The following is an 18,311-nucleotide window of genomic DNA, read 5'->3' as shown; positions in this document are numbered from 1 at the left end:
TTCTCTTTCCTTTAAAATACAAGTTCTCAAGTAATCTGCACAGCATAATATGAATTCATTTTGAATGTTTGGCGATAAGTTATATACTTGCTATCTCTGCTTTTCGATATATGTCTGCTTTACGTTTTTTAAATGTTCTTCTAAAAGCGGATTGTAATGACGTAAAGTTCTAATAATCCTAGAAAATTTCTATTGTTCGAATCTTGAATCAATTGAGTAACACCTCTAAAGGCCAATCCACGCTCTGCAAGAAACAAAATTACATCTAATAATTGTTTTAATAAATCTTTCCATTTCTGTGTCTCATTTTGTAATTGTTTTACTATAAAGCAATCAATTGTGGTATGTTTATAATTATTTTTTTCTAAATTTCTCCACTGGATATAACAAGATTTATGATTACTAGATTTTTCATGGTCACGTATTCAGTCATGTAACTTTTTGTACCCTCTATTAACCTGCCAACCACTTTCTGTAGCAAAAATTGATCTTTGCTCATGAAATTTATAAAATAAACGCCAAGGAAAACAAAACAAAGCATTTTTAGATTTGCTCCAAACTAACCAATCACGAGGAACTATTTCCTTATTTTTTAAACGAAAGTTTAATAAATAGGTAGGGAATTGACAACCGTATTTATCTTCAGGAAATGTTATTGGGTGTTGTTCTGGACCTCTTAGTATGGCATCTTCTACCTTTTTTGGTGTTACATTTACGTTGTTCCAATATTGATGTTGGCACAGTCGGTATACAAAGAAAGTGTCGAAATATCAGATTGAGTGGAAATTCCACCAAATTCCGTTTCATTCCTTGCGCTAATGAGTCCGAATCAATATCTTCATTATCGCAATAGTCATCGTTCTGTGTTTTTGAAGAAATTTTTAACCCAAAATTTTCTTTTGTTCTCATACCTCTAGAACTTTCTTCATTTCTTTTTTGTCGCTCCTTTCGTTTTTCTTATCCAGATTTATGGCGAGAAATCATATTCTGTATGTCAGAAATTAAAACGTAGCTCTTTATACAAAATTTTTAAATAAATAATGCAAATTAAAGTTTACGAATAATAACATTTTTTTAATTATATTAATATTTGAATAATAATATTTTGTATTTAACGTAATTGTGGTATATCAAAAGTTTTAATTTAACACATATATGTTATTTACAAAGTTTACGAATAATAACATTTTTTTAATTCTAATAATATTTGAGTAATAATATTTTGTATTTAATGTAATTGTAATATAACAAAAGTTTTAATTTAACACGTAACGGGTAATGCGGAAGTTATCGGACAAAATAAAAACGTCAATTATTTAAAACTTATTTATAAATAAAAAAGCAAACTACTATTATATTTTTTTTAAATAAAGCATTTGTCTTTTAATAAAAATATATTATTTTTCATATGAAAAAACACCACCATCTGCCATTGATCTCAATTTTGCTCTGACGCCTTTCATATGCGACTGTAAAAAGTTTAAATCAATTTCTTGTAGTTTTAGTTTAATGCGATCAATCAAAACTTGCTCTGTTGAAGCTCGCCAATCTCCCTCGTAAACCTTCTGTGCCAAATGTGCCCAAAAATTTTCAATTGGTCGTGCTTGAGGCATATTTGGGGGATTGGATACGTTATCAACGTAATAGACATATTGGTCCATCCAATTTAGAGAATCTTTAGAATAATGAGAACTTGCTAAATCTGGCCAAAATAAATAGTTAAAGTCTCCATGACACTTGTGAATAAATGGAAGAAGTCATTTTTCTAAACATTCATTAATATAGATTGATGAATTGATCGCTACAGCCTTGGAAGTGCGAAACAATGGCTCGGACATACCACGGTCAGATATGGCTATCCACATTAATAATTTTTTTGGAAATTTCTCTTTTCCTATAATACGAACACTTTCTGGGCATGTCTTTTTTTTGTTTGTGTGTAGTATCCAGAATTTCTAGGCATGTTGTCCCCGGCAAAACAAAAGTATTTTTCGTCATCGATGACTAGAAGAGATTTTGTGTTATAGAGTTGGTTAACTAATTTCCTGCTTCTTTTCTTTGCCTTTATTTGTTGTTCTATAGTGTATTTTGGAGTCTTTTCATGTTTTTTATATTTAATATTCATTTTTTTTAACTGACGACCAATTGTCGATTGATTAGCATCGAATTTAATACCTTTTTTTCTCTGACTGACCCATTTTCTATTGTTTACAAGTCTCATTAATTCACTTTTTTTTCTCTAGTCCAGGATGTCGGACGACCAGGGTACTTTCTATCAGAAAACGATTGAACAGTTTCAAGTCTTTTAAGGTTATCATATATTGTACTTCGACCAAATCATTTTTTTTCAAAATGATTTACGATTTTTTTTTTTTAATATTAGGTTTATTTACAAAAAACATTTTTAATCGCTTTCGAAAAGATTCTCGTTCAGCTGCATTTAACCTCATTTTAAATAATTGTGTTTCAAATAATAAAGTTTATATTTTATAGAACGTTTACGTCTACACATAAAACCACAAAAACTAATTATTATGCTCAAATAATGAAATTAGGATTTGTCCGATAACTTCCGCATCACCCGTTATATTTTATTTACATAACTAAAATTAAAAATATACGCCTACAAAAAACATCAGCAGTGTCTAAAACGAAAATTTTAAAATGCAGCATTAATGAGTCATCAAGTTATGCTATCTTTACAACAGTTAACGTTTTAAAAGAAAATTATCAAATGAAAAGTTAACAACGTCGATCGAAAAAATTCGAATTTTTAATTTTGATTGAAATTCAATTGAAAAAAATTCGATTGAAAAAATTCGAATTTTAATACAGTACAATCTCTCTAATTCGAATCTCCCTAATTCAAAAACCTCCATAATTCGATTAAATGCAAAGTAATGCGTTTAAAAAAAATCAAATTTCGAAATTTTTATTTTTCCCATAAAATTCGATTTAGAAAGATTCTACTGTATTACAAAAGAAAAGTAGCATGAATAAAAAGAAGCATATTTGTTAAAAATCTTAAAGACAAAAAATAAGTGATGAATAAATAAAACTTCATGAAGAAAATATATTTGTACACACCCGGGACCCCGGGAATCTTCCTCGTCTACCCCCCTCCCTCCTCTCGGCAGCCATGCATACATACATACATACATACATACATACATACATACATACATACATGCAGGGCCGGATTAAAGGGGGGGGCAACCGGAGCGCTAGCCCGGGGCCTTCACAAAAGGGGGGCCCCCAAAAATTATGAAAAAAAAGTTCAATGACATGCCTTAAATAAGGGTAACGACAAAAATAGAGGTATAAGTTATTAAATTAAATGTAAGTAATATCTAAAATACAAAGTTTACATAAACTTTATATTAAATATAATAACTTATTATATTTAATATAAAGTTTATGTAAACTTTGTATTTTAGAGATTACTTACATTTAATTTATATATATTAGGTATATTAGCCAAATTCATATCGCGCGGTTTGTAGGGAAAAAAATAAAAATGGTAGCAAATAAAAAACAACAAACTTTCGCACGGTCTATTTGTTTCAATGTAAATGGTTTTGTTTATATCAAATGTTAATCAATTTTATTAAAAATAGTGGTTTAAGTTGAAATTTGTGTCATTTTAGATAAAATTGGTTTAAATTTTTGAAAAATTTTTTTTTTAATGTAAATGGTTTTGTTTATATAAATGTTAAATTTATTTTATCAAAAATTTTTGTTTTACTTTTTAAGTTATATAAGGTCAAAAAAGATCTAATCTTTGAATAAAGTGAAATGCGTACTGTGGCTCAAAGAAACTAGTAAATTAGCACGCATTTAATAGCTTTTATAAGTTATTATCCATATAAAAAGTTCAAAATTTGGGTCAAACTTCTATTGGATAGCATTTATTTTCAAATATGCATTAGGAACAGCTTTAGCATTAGCTGATCATCAACATTTTAAACAGTGATACAGAGTCTCAAAAAAAGACTTCGGTTTTAAAAGTCATATAGGGTTTAGGGATAAAGTCAGGAAGGACATATTGGGTTATGAAATTGTCATATCTCTAATATATATATATATATATATATATATATATATATATATATATATATATATATATATATATATATATATATATATATATACATTTTGGGCAGAGAACTACCTCGTTGTAAAATGGTGATCAAGATACCCTAAAGAAATATTCAATATCACAGAAACAGGAAAAACCTGATGGCTTAACCTTTTTTCGGAAATGTACCCCAAATTTGTTCCTACGAAAAACAACAAATAGTGAAACATGTCAACGTAATGGGTTGTGCTTTTCATCACACACAGGAAAAGTATACTGCTTTATTTGCAAATTGACTGGGTCTAAAAGTATCACTACTAATTTTTCAAGTTCTGGTTTTTGCTATTGGAAACATGCCTCAGTGCGTGTCAGTGAACATGAATCATCTAAAGGCCATCTCGAAGCAATTATAACTTTGGCACAGCGTGGCAAAAAGTCTGGAGGAATTTACCATGAGCTAACAAAGCAGGAATTTGAAATATGTGTGTACTGGAATCAAATACTGCAACATGTAATAAGTACTATAAAGTTTATTGCAGAACGAGGGTTAGCTTTTCGAGGTGATTGTTGGATCACCACACAATGGGAATTATCAAGGAATTTTAGAACTGCTGAGTGAATATGACACTTTTCTTGCTGCTCACATTAAGATGCATGCGAATAAAAGGAAGAGGCCATACCAGTTATCTGTCTTCCACTATTTGTGAAGAAATTATAAATTTAATGGGTTCACAAGTTTTAAAGTACATTTTCTGTTCTATCAAAAAATCAAAGCATTTCTCGGTATTTGTTGATTCTACACCAGATGAGGCTCATATTGATCAGTTAACTATTACAATTCGTTACATGGACATGGAAAAGTTAATACCGAATGAGAGATTCCTAACTTTTATCCCTAATACAGGTCACACTGGCCGTGAAATGACAGAGGCATTATTAAAATATCTTGAATCCAATGGAATCAGTTTGCATGACTGTCGAGGTCAATCATATGACAATGCTAACATGAGCGGTAAATAGTGCGGAATGCAAGCTTTGATAAAGGAAAAAAATGACCTATGCATTTATTTCCCATGTTGTGCACATTCGCTGAATTTAGTTGGTAAGGCAGCAGCAAATACATGTTTAGCAGCAGTGAAATTCTTTGGCTTTGTTCAAGAAGTGCACGTCTTTTTCACAGCATCACCTTCACGTTACCAAATCCTAACAGAAGCGAAATTGTGCTATATTAATTGTTTTGGAATGAGATATTGGAGCGAATCAATGCCACAAACAAGATACTCCAGTGTCCTGAAATGGTATTGCAGTCTGCAGTAGATGCCCTTACTTCACTGAAAGCATTCGTGGAATCAAAACGAGAATGTTTTGCTCAATATGTAGAACGTGCAAAGAAATTATCTGGTTCAACTGAATATTCCCAAGCTCAACGTCCTCAGTGGAATAGAAATGTTCGCCTCAATCCATTGGTTTATGAAACTGGAGATAAGGTTCAGCAATCCCCAAGTTATCAGTTTCGCACAACAAGTTTTATCCCAGTGATTGAACAATTTAATGTCTCACTTAAAGACAGAATAAATGCTTACAAGAATGTATGTGAGTATTTTGGCTTTCTGAATTGCCTTGATGAAATGAAACCAAACAAAATAATGGTGTCTGCGAACAATTTGGTTAACAAGTACAACCCTGACCTTGAAGAAAGTCTCGGAAACAAGCTTGTTCAATTTTCAGCCCTTCTAAAGCTTTATATAGATGACTATGATGCTAATGCAAATGTGTCCAAAGAACTTTTCTTTTATAAAATTTTAAATGCGAATAACTTCATCTCAAGTTTTCGAAATGTAGAAGTCCTATTAAGGATGTGCTTGCTTGAAAATCTTTCTCGAGGGCCCCCACAAATTTCAGTGCCCCAGGGCTACAGAATTGTTTAATCCGGACCTGCATACATGCATACATACATTCATACATTCAAACAAACATACATACAAACTAAGCCACTGCACCGTGGGCCAGAATTCACTTTTACAGTGGGACAAAATTCATAACTAATTTAATAAAAGGGCTATAATCACTAAAACTAGCATGAGTACTAATATCAAGTCTGCGCTTTTTACGTAGGTAAAAAAATTTTATTTCGTTGCTATGGATACCTTTATTCTGCTTAGCAATAACCTGTTTTTGGTATTTGCAGATATTTTACGAGTGCTATATTCACTAAATTTGGCATGAGTTCTAATATGAGATCACATTACTTATGTGATAAATTTTTATTATTTAGTTGCTATGGATACTTATTGCTTAGTTACCAGATACTTTCCTTAGTTACAAAGGGGTAAATTGATTTTTTATAAATTTTATTGGATTTTCGACCCACCTGTATTGAATAACAATTAAGTATTTAGGTAAAAAATGATTTAGCAATATTAAAAACAAAAAATCGTGGAAGAAAACATTGTCAACATAAAATTATACCTAAAATTATAAAAAAATAATATTGTTTGAAGATTATAAAATTGTAATAATTGTAAAACATCTGCAGAAAACTTTTTATGATTTGTTAAGTGTAATTTTAATTAACGCAGTGATGGAATAACAGAATCACTGGAAATTAAGAGTCTATTGATTTGATCAATATTTGTTCCTCTACTGTCTGTTTTTCGGCTGAATTTTTCGCGATAAGATTTGAAGTGTTTACTTGACCTTCTTCTGACATAAGTTCGATGGATAATGTACGGCTTTTAATTATGTGATGCCCATGTATCAGTGCTTTATGAACTGATTGAGTCATGTAACATCATGGATAAAGGGACGCATATAGTCTAACAGTGTCGAAACAATAATCTGTCTATTTCCTTTCCTAAAGAGAGTATTACCAAGATAATGTAAAGTCTGAATAAAAAGTTTTGATATTTTTATAAATGCTTTGACCAGTAGCATTATCAAAACCTTACACGTGAGTGTCATTGCTTTTATTGTTTTTTCGTTCAATATTGAGTGTCTCAGCACAGGCTCCTGAAGTGCACAGATTCTTTGCAAAGTATGAATCATTTAATCTTTTAAATGAACTGAAGCCAAACTGTTATATTTTCAGAATAACATTTCAATTTTTTTTTTTTTTTTTATTTTTTAATTTTATTTTCGTCATTTTACACATTTTACAATGTTATCTATAAAATTTAAACAAATATATATAATTACAAGCTGACTGGGGCAAGTAGAAGTCAAAATGACTTATCATCATCCCTTTGTGAAATACAAAAAAATACAATTAAATTTTACATCTTCCAATATTATATAAAAGAGTGAAATTAATAAGTTTAAAAAATAATAAAAATTTGGTTAGAAATTTTAGAAGGTTAAAAAAGAACTTAAAGTTAAAAGATGAACTTAAAGTTAAAAAAAGAACTTAAAGTTAAAAAAAGAACTTAAAGTTAAAAAAAGAACTTAAAGTTAAAAAAAGAAGAAATTTAAGAAAAAGTTAAAATATAAAATAACAAATAAAAAATTACAAATTTGTACATATTCGTATACATATTAAAGACAATAAACAAAAAAAACAAAAAAAATTCGCTTCATATGCATATGCATAATTAATACAATATTAAAATTAAATAAAGTACATAAAAAATTAAAAATACAAAATTATTTCAATTTTTTTTAAAAAAATGAGAGAATGTACGTAATGTTTAAATTTAGTAAGTGTTTTTTTATAGTTCTTTTAAATGTAGCAATAGATATTTTTTTCATATTTTCGTCAAGAACCGAATTCCACAAGCGTGGTCCCCCGCATATAGTCGAAAAGAAAGATTTTTTGAGTGATGTTAGTGGGATGTAGTAATTACTCATTGAATGTCTTGTTTCATATTTATGATTAATTCGAGTAAAAAAATATTTTGGAATCATTTCATTTTGAAGTTTAAACATAAATAACAAGTTATGTATATATTTAGTTTGTATACATTTAGAGCATTTATTTCCTTGAGTAAATTTATTTCCTTGAGTAGTTTGCATCCCTGACCTCATTGTAAGCGGGGTAGATGTTATTTTTTTTCAAAGCTCCGCTTTTAATCAATTTATATGAATCTTTTGTCAGGCTGGCATCAATTATTAAAGCCAGTGCTTTGTCTGCTAAATAACTACTTGCTTTATCTGTAATTAAAATATTTAAAACGTCCTTTTGTGCAATAACAATAGATTCATCTCTTAGTTTTTTACTAGCAGTATAAAATAAGGATGAATGAGATTCAAGTATATCAGATGCACACCATTTTTTAGTTTTAGTATAACTATCATCAAACGTAGCTGGTTTTCGACCACGTCTACTTGCAGTTGGTTCATTGTCTTTTTACTGACAACTATGTGTTAATTAGCCAGTTCACAAACTTCTTTTCAAAATTTTTGAATAGTTTGCAAATTTCTTCAGTAATATTTTGTTTTAAAATACTAAGATTGTTCTTTTGGAGAAAATTATGAATGTAAAAGTTTAATAAAACCATATCTTAATAATTCTTTTAACAAATATTTTGTATTTTAAAGGTTAATATTGTAGCATATATGACGCGTAGGGTACTATATTCTTGTTGGTAATTAAGTTACTACAAATGTTAGTAGTTAAAATTAAAATAATTAAATTACTGTTAGTGATAGTAATTGAATTACTAACACTAACAGTAAGGTATCCGTAGCAACAAAAAAAATTAACCTCATAAGAATTGTGAATCTTATTTTAATACATACGCCCAATATTGTGTACTTAGCGCAAATAAAATACTGTAAAAATAACGTTAATCTAAAAATGGATTGTTGCTATGCAAAATTAACTACCATAGCAATCAAGTTAAAACATAAATAAAATCTGAACGGGGATTTAAGGGGACGACCAATCACTGAAAACTCGATTGAAGCATCATATAGTTCAAATAAATATAAGACAGCACATGGCAAATTGTGGTAATTATTAGTTATAGTGCGGCAAAAAATATATTTCTTAGAGATTTTTTTTTAATCTGTGACTTTCAACGTATAACTGAGATAACATGCCATGACAAATTTTATTTCCCACAATTGTTTTTCTTATCTCTAAATACTCCAAAATAGCATGTACAAATTATATATATATATATATATATATATATAATATATTTATTATATATATATATATATATTAATTATATATATATATATATATTAATTATATATATATATATATATATATATATATATATATATATATATATATATATATATATATATATATATATATATATATATATATATATATATATATATATATATATATATATTTATATATTTAATTTTTTTAATTTCAATATTCAAATGCTCGGAGTCCTGGTAAATAAGAGATTTAATAAAAATAAATTACCAGTAAATTTCTCCTAATATATATAGATACTAAAACTATATAAGTTTTTACGATTAGACAACAAAAATTTTTCCCATTTTGTCCAACTACTGGCTCATTGTGCACTGCCATGTATGAAATATAACTTCGCTCAGTTTGCAGTTTAGCTGCAGTTTATGTTATTGCATTAGCGATGTAGGGAAAGAAGTAAAAATGGTAACTTTGTCATTAAAAAAAATCAACTAAACAATACAGTCGCTGCTGCTACTAGTTCCTAATTCATCATGAGTAAAAACGTAAATGATTAAAAACGATAAAAAAAGAGTGATATGTGGTACTTTCGAGGAATTGCGAAACAAAATGTAAATGTATTTACGTTATTTAAAACTACAAAATAAACTGAAGCCTTAATAGGCTTGAATATTGTTGTTGAATAGCAAACATTTTGTTTTTAATGAAGTCTCACTTAAAATATCTAAAATTAAAGCTGAATGGTCATCAAACAAGATATTTTGCGATAAGAAAATTAGTGAAGATGTTATATACAGATATTGTAAGGGAGCTGCGGACTTCTTGAAAAAGCATAAAGAATGCAACAAAGTTAAAGTAGTTACCTGGTTAAATGTTGCATGCATTACATCTACGAGCATAAAATTATATTGTGCCTACTTGAGATCAATTGTTTTACTTTTTCATTGATTTAATCCTGAAATAGAACATTGCAGTTGTCCTGTTAGTTCTGGTAAGTTGTGTACTTTCTCTTACATTTTACTTTTGTGTTTTTTAAAACACAATAATGATAAAATACTAACTGCAATGAAAACTATAAAAGAAAAGATATAGGCTCTATTTTGCACAGAACAGTTACAAAGTGTAACCATTTTTTAAATTTAGCAGAGTCCTAAAAAATAAATAAAGAGATGACATAATTGCTATAGCAGATCCAGAACTAAATTATTTTTAAAAAGATATATCTTTAATTGTTTAAAAATTGAAACACTTTTTAAAAATGACTGTTCAGCTGTAACGTGTTTATTTTGTACTAATGAAATCGAAATTTGAACGCAAATTATGTCTGTCAACACTTACATTATAAATAGTCACAAAGAACTGTCTTTTATCAGACAATATCTATTTACAGAAGATTCAAATAATAATAATACTTGAGGAAAAATTACACTTTTAAAATTAATACCGAAAGTGCTACTAATATCATTCTAAAAAACACTGAAAATACTGATGTACAAACACTTTTAACGGTTTAAAAGGCATAACATATTTCTCATTAATATAGAGCGTTTTGATACTGGCATTGTAAATATTGACCTTAGTAACCGGATGGCTCCAAAACGATGTGGTATTAATTACATAAACATAGAACAAACACAAAATAGTGGCGTGATTACAGAAAACATAAAATTACAGCTGGTTGACTATCTAATTTACTTGGTTTTTTTTGAAAACTTTTAAAGTTTTATATTATATTGGAACGCTTTTGAAAATAAGACCAGACTTCTACACCAGGCCTAGGCCATTTAGAAAATATTCAAAAAGGTAAAATATTTGAAAACTTCTTTCTAAAACTAAAGTTGAAAAATGCTTATACTTTATTAGCCTAATTAACAACAAATATAGTTGTAGCCCTTATAAAGATATGTGACCCTTACAGAAGAAGTTTGTTAGACTAGAAAACTCAAAACTGTGTTGATTGTGTTGGGCCATAAAAAACAAGTTGAAAATTTTCATCCATGTTACTCAACCTGTAACTGGTTCAATGCCAGTTTTAGGTAGAATGTGCAGATGCAAAACGTTATGTTTTTTAATCATACCAGTACATCAAACATTTGCATTTTTAAACAAATTAATACCTTATTAGTCATTGTTGAAGAATCAGTAAATTCAATACATGGTTGGAAGAAAATGAAAAACTAAAATTATTTTGAAATCAAGTTTTGCAATCTAATTTTTTTATGTTAAAAGTCAAGTTTGGCAATCTGGTTTTGTTATGTAAAAACCATTAAGAAAATTTATAAAAAACTTAAAGTTTATTCCCATTTAAATTTTTTCGAGATATAAGCAATTGAAACATTTTGAAAATTGTAATTTTGAACTTTTATATATGAAGGGTTCCTTTTATAATTTTTATAACTATAATCTTCTCTTTGCTGAATTGTATTTTTGTTTCAGCATATCACTTTGTTTTTATGATTGATTCAAGTTTTATTTTAGCTAGTCAGTTTTTTTAAATCTTTTTTCATATTGTTTAACAGGAACAATAATGTCTGGCAAAATGTTTGTATTTTATCTCCCTTTTCATAAACTTGTTTTAAACAACTTTATATAGGTTTTTCGTACTTTCTGATCTTGGTAAACGATAGTGTTTTGAGTAGACTATTCGAATCTTTTGATTTAAAATTATTATAAAGCAAAACCACAATACTATTGAAGCGTTTTAAAAATCTAGCCAGAAAAAGTGTAAGTATTAGAATGAAGGACACTTGCTTTTTATTTTTTATTATCAAACTGAGAAGCTACCATTTTCATTTTTTTCCCTCCGTCGTAAACAGAAGTATGCGGACCGCGTTTAATGAATTTGGCAAATAAATATTAATTAACTGCCGCAAAAAAAAATTTAAAAGGTGGTAGCCCTATAAAAATGATAAAAAAAAGATTTTTTTGAAAAAAAAATTTATTAATAAAACAGCATCATGTATACCGCTACTTTCATTCCCAAAAAAATTAAGTCACCTATCATATCTTTTATGTCAGTTTTGATAACTTTTTAGACTATCTATATTTGGAAATTTACATAGCAACGCCTTTAGTTACCGTTCAAAATGATTATGGTCTAATATATCCCTTCATGTAGTTCTTTTAACTCTTTTTTTTCAGGTAAAACATCCACTTTGCTCTACTCAAATATAGTTCTAAAAATTATATTTTAAAACTACAAACAGCATGTGGAAGTTACATTGAAATTCATTATATAGTAGTCATACTTTTATAGCTTTATATCTATGTTTACTATTTTATTTAGTGCATCCTTTACGTATTTAGTAGTATATGCATGTGTGTCTTTATACATATAGATAATATTTTTTAGATATTGCCAAATAAACAAAATTCCATAGATAAAAAAAGAGAAAGTGGAATGGTGCAATTGCAAATAAAAAAAATATTGGGGATTCATCTGTTCTTGGTACTTGTTCAAGTCAAAGGAAATTAAATATGAATAATGAAATGTCTGCATCTATAGTAAAAAATCCTCTTGATAATGACTTTTTTATGTTGGTACATTTTGCAATGCTTCAAAATATATTTTGTGAATTAATGTGTCCGAATTGTGGTAGTAACATCATATTATATGACGAAAACTTAAAACGGCGAGGGTATTCACACTTTATTAGTGTCAAATGTTTCAATTGTGACTGGATTAAAACCTTTTATAATTCTCCTGAAACAAAACCAAAGGAAATTAAAAAGATTCAGGGTCGCAGAGCCTTTGACATAAATGTACGAGCTGTTGTCGCATTTCGTGAAATTGGATGTGGTTTTAGTGCTATGGATACCTTTTCTTCGGTAATGAATTCAAAATGTTTTACTAAAGGTCCATTCATCCAACTTAATAAAGTTGTTAAAGATTGTTACAAAAAAGTAGCTGAGTTTGGTATGAAAACTGCTGCTGGAGAGGTTGTCCATATTGACACTGTTAGTGATATATCATGCACTCGTATTTCTGTTGATGGGACGTGGCAGAAACGCAGCCATTCTGCACTGCATGGAGTAGTAACAGCTATTTCAGGTGACAAGTGTCTAGATGTGGAAATAAAGTCAAGACATTGCTTTGGTTGCAAAATGTGGGAAAACAAGCATGATACCTCTGATTACCAAATTTGGAAACTTAACCACATCTACAAAATTAGTTATACAAAATCCTCAGGCGCAATGGAATCAGCTGGTGCTGTTGACATTTTTTCCCGATCATAACTAAATTATGGTCTGATTTATAAAGAAGATTTGGGAGATGGAGACACCAGTTTGTTTAATGATGTTCTAAAATCTAATCCATATAAAGATCATCATGTAACCCTAATCAAACTCGAGTGTGTTGGTCACGTACAGAAGCGCCTTGGGACTCGTTTGCGCAATCTTATGAAATCAAATAAAAATACTAAAACACCTTTACCTGGTTAGGGAAAACTTACCAACAAGTGCATTGGCTCTATGAAAAAGTATTATGGTTTGGCCGTTCGTAATAGTATTGGAAATTTGTATGCTATGAAGATGGCAATATTATCGATCCTTTTTCATTTCACAGACCTTTTGATTGTCATAAATTTTGCCCACGAAATGCTGGAAGTTGATGCTAGTATTGGTCAAAAGAAAATAAGTCATATAGGTCACTAAATTCAATTCCTATGCGGATAAAAAATCTCATCTTTACAACTTTTAAGGCTTTAATGGAAGATGAGCGATTGGAAAAGTGTATGCATGGCAAAACACAAAATGCAAACGAGGCTTTGAATGCAATCATATGGCCTCGTGTACCAAAATCTATATTTGTTGGAAAAGAAACCATAGAAATGGGTACCTATTCAGCTGTAATACATTTTAATAATGCCATACATTTTAAGAATGTCATATGTCATAAATATCATATGTCATAAATGTGTCATATGTCATAAATGTCAAATATGTCATTTGTCTTAAATGTCATACATTTTAATAATGTCATACAATTTAATATTCAGCTTTCATACATTTTAATAATGAACGGAATCCTTGGCATATTAGAATATTTCGGAACAGGAACAGTTTCGCACCAAATTGCAAAGAAACTGGATAAATCACGTGAAAAAGGCATGACCAAAAAAACTACTGACAATGTAAAAAAGCGAAGAAAATCCATCAGAGCAAAGCAGAAGGGTTACTGTGACATTTTAAAAGAAAAAGAACCCATAGACTCTTATGCAACAGGAAATTATTAGGATTTAAAAAAAATATTTGTTGAGATTTTTACTTTTTAAACTTTCTTTTGTATTTTTCTCAGCATCGCGTTTTGAATGTTTCTTGAAAACTTAAAAGATGATAACTTATTATTGGATAAAGTATTTGCTTTCAAATTTTCAGGATATGTTCACATGAAATATACACTCCATTTTTCCGTCAGAATTTTTATGAATCACTCTTAATTTTGATTTATAGACCTAAACGTTTCAAATCATACCGCAAAACTATTGAAAATTGATAGGCTCATCCAAAAAAGTTAATAACTTTTTTAATATTCTGATTTAGGAAAAATCTGACGGTTAAATGGAGTATCTAGGTGTACTGCAGAATGTTCTAAAATTTATTTGAAAACAGATAAAGACAAACTGACTTAAAGCATTTTGAAATGTGATCAATTTCGCTGATTTTATGACACTTTTTCCCCTATTATAGATCAACCAAATGTAATTTTTTTTTTTTTTTTGAGTCAACCTAATTCTCTCCAAGAAACTCTATAAACACTTAAATAGTTCGAGGCAATACATGTTCTGACGCTGGTGTGGATGATTGTTTGTTTTTAAAATAAGGGTAGGTTGTTTTCTTTACCAGTCAAAAAAAGACATTTAGATCAAGAGATATGGAAGTTTGGAGTAAGTTATACACTACGTATGTTAGGCCGCACCTGGAATTCGCTATTCCGGTATGGTGTCCTTACTTAAAAGGTGACATCAAAGAAATCGAAAAAAAATTCAGCGCAAAGCAACAAAAGTACCTCATGATTTAATAGGATTACCTTACGCTGAAAGGTGTTGTCGGCTCAATTTTATAACTTTGGAAACTCGCAGGAGACGTGGCAACTTAATCCAACAGTTTAAGCTAGAAAACGGTTTTGAGAGTATCAATTGGCATAATCCACCAATTCGCAGATCATCTTCCAATGTCCTAATGCGTGAATTCACATATAATAATGCTCGTCACAATTTTTTTACAAATCGTATTGTCAATGATTGGAATAACTTGCCGTCAGCATGCAAAAAGGTTCCGTCAGTTAACACATTTAAGAATAGAATTGACAAGTATTTTTTTTCTCCAGCTGCAAACAGTACATCTTTTACTGAAGAAGAGCTACACGTTTATTAATTAATTCGTGCTTTAGCAGCTACAAATATTGGCTTTTTAGATACTATTTGTCATAGATGTAAACTTGAATTATATGAAAGCATATAAATATATATTAAATATACATATATGTATATATATATATATATATATATATATATATATATATATATATATATATATATATATATATACATATATATATATGCATACATATATATATGTATACATATATATATATATACATACATATATATATATATATATATATATATATATATATATATATATATATATATATATATATATATATATATATAAATATATATATATATATATATATATATATATATATATATATATATATATATATATATATATATATATATATATATATATATATATATATATATATATATATATATATATATATATATATATATATATATATATATATATATATATATATATATATATATATATATATCAGGGATGCAAAGTCCCAAAAGGACTCTGGCTTTATATCTCTACTTTTTCCAAGTCTGTGATGTTCAGAAGCACTAAATGTGTTTGATGACTTATGATCTGCTATAAGAAAAAAATTCATGATTTAATGACTTGAAACTTATTGCTTTTGATCCTGGAGTACCAGAGACTAATCGTTAATAACAGGAATGGCTCCCTATTTTGATTGGACGAAAAAAGATTGTTTTCCTTAGTCCGAAAAACAATTTTTTCTCGTTGCCGTATTTAAAAAAAGTTTATGCCTTTGTATGGATATACATATATAATATATGTACAATATAAATGCGATAGAACTCGTTACTAGATTCTAGTATCTAATACGCAATAACGATGGTGAGTTTTAGTACAGTTTTATTTCATTAAAGATAATGCAATTTTTCTTCTTCTAAAAGACATAACTTTTGTTTAGGCATCTGCTAGCTTGTCTTCAAACAAGTTAAAGCTTAATCACCTTACGATCAACAATTATAATCGACATAATGCTTGCGAGTCACAGAAACAGTTTATTAAATCTGTTCAAGATTATTCTATCAAAACACGCCAGTCTCCTGTGGAGACTGGCGTGTTTTGAGAAAACATTTTCTGGCACAGATTTAAATGCAGGTTGCCACTGGACACTTGCAGTTTATAATAGTATTGAAGGTAATTTTTACTATGGAGATTCTTTAGGAGGACAGCTCAAGATGATTTTTTAACTAAAGTTGAATTATTAATCAGAAAATTGTATCACATAAGCGAAAGCTTTAATATCACTTATTGTCATGATCCAAAGACACACATGAATGGAGTTAAAAAATGCAGTTCTTTTTGCAAAGAAAATTATCCCATGCAGACATGTGGAAATATTTGTGGAGTTATTACCATAATAGTATGTGCAATCTCTTGCTTAAATATGACTACTTTAACTGTATGATAAATAATGGTCAAATAGAGAACAATAATTACAATTTTCTAAAAGACCCTACTAAATATTCTAAATATTTAAGATTAGTTTTAATGTCATGGTTTATCTCAAAAGAAATAAATCTTGATTTTGTTGTTCCTACCACTATTGTGCGTGAAGTTTCCACCAGTTTTGAAGTATGTGATGCTGATTCTGATGAAGATGCCATATATACAAATGTTTTCGAATCCAACATAAATAAAAAGAATATGGCCAATGTAAAAAATACCAATTTTTTATCTTTAAAATGCGCAATTTGCACTATCTCTTTCACCCAAAAAAAAAAACATGCTGCGGCATATGAAAAATAAACACAAATCATTTGATGAAGCACAAGAAAATATTCAATCAGGAAATCTTTTTGTCTTCAATGTAAGCGATTTAAATGTAGGCGAATTAAGGATTTAAGAAAACATTTATCTGCAGTTCATTTTTATACCTTTCTGAAAGAAAAATTATCGTTTGCTAATTATCGAGGTAATGCTTTAATGTTTTTAAAAGTAAATAATGTTTTATTTAAATATAGTTTAGAGTAAAAGTGCCATTTATTTTGCATACAAATTTTTGTATTCTTGCTTTATTATTTTTTTAATAGGTTAGTAATTATGCGTTGTGAAAATGATTTTGAATTTGTAATAATTTCAAACATAATTACTAACATGAATAGGTTCTAAAAAATATTTATTGCTTATGTTTTAGTCCAGTTCCTCTTGATGTTATGAATTTTTTTTATATAAGTTGTTACACAATGATAATTGTTTTCAAATTCATTTTCTCCTTTTTTTGTCTTGTAGTGATTATTTGATTTTTGTAAATAATTTTTTAGAATTTGAAATGTGGAAATCAGATATTGAAAGTAATAATGCAACACAATATGTTTTACCTTCTGGTGAAAAGATTGATAAAGATGGTAGGAAAGTATCATACTATCAATGCTACAGAAGTGGATTTTATAAATGCATTGCGAAGAAAAGACTAGTTAAAAGTAGTGGTATGTATCAAGTAAATAGCGATATTTAGAAGAAGAAAAATATTTGTATTTGCCACAAATTTTAATTTATTAGCATTGTTTATCTAATTACTGTTATAAGACTTAATTCAGTGACCACTTTCTTATTAAATTTTTGTTAAATACATTATTTATTTCAAACAATATTAGAACACCTAATGTAAATATCTAAAAACTCTTAAACATGTTTAGTTTTTGTGTGCTATAGGTCACTTTGTTTTAAAAATCTTTTAAAATTATACAGATGATGATTATCTTTACTATATTTAGAGTTTTATGTATTATATAT

General features: G+C 28.4%; 1 long non-coding RNA gene across 1 annotated transcript; it reads left to right on the top strand.

Moving 5' to 3' along the window:
* Window positions 1-17,391: 17,391 nt before the first annotated feature.
* On the top strand, window positions 17,392-18,044 carry LOC136078943 (uncharacterized). Its single transcript, XR_010637801.1, has 2 exons — window positions 17,392-17,490; window positions 17,840-18,044. It is a non-coding gene; the product is annotated as an uncharacterized LOC136078943 (long non-coding RNA).
* Window positions 18,045-18,311: the final 267 nt, after the last annotated feature.

Source organism: Hydra vulgaris, chromosome 04 (assembly GCF_038396675.1).
Source record: "Hydra vulgaris chromosome 04, alternate assembly HydraT2T_AEP".
Taxonomy (NCBI): Eukaryota; Metazoa; Cnidaria; class Hydrozoa; order Anthoathecata; family Hydridae; genus Hydra; species Hydra vulgaris.
The sequence above is the reverse complement of the archived record's forward strand: the minus strand, read 5'-3'. Positions and strand labels throughout refer to the sequence as shown.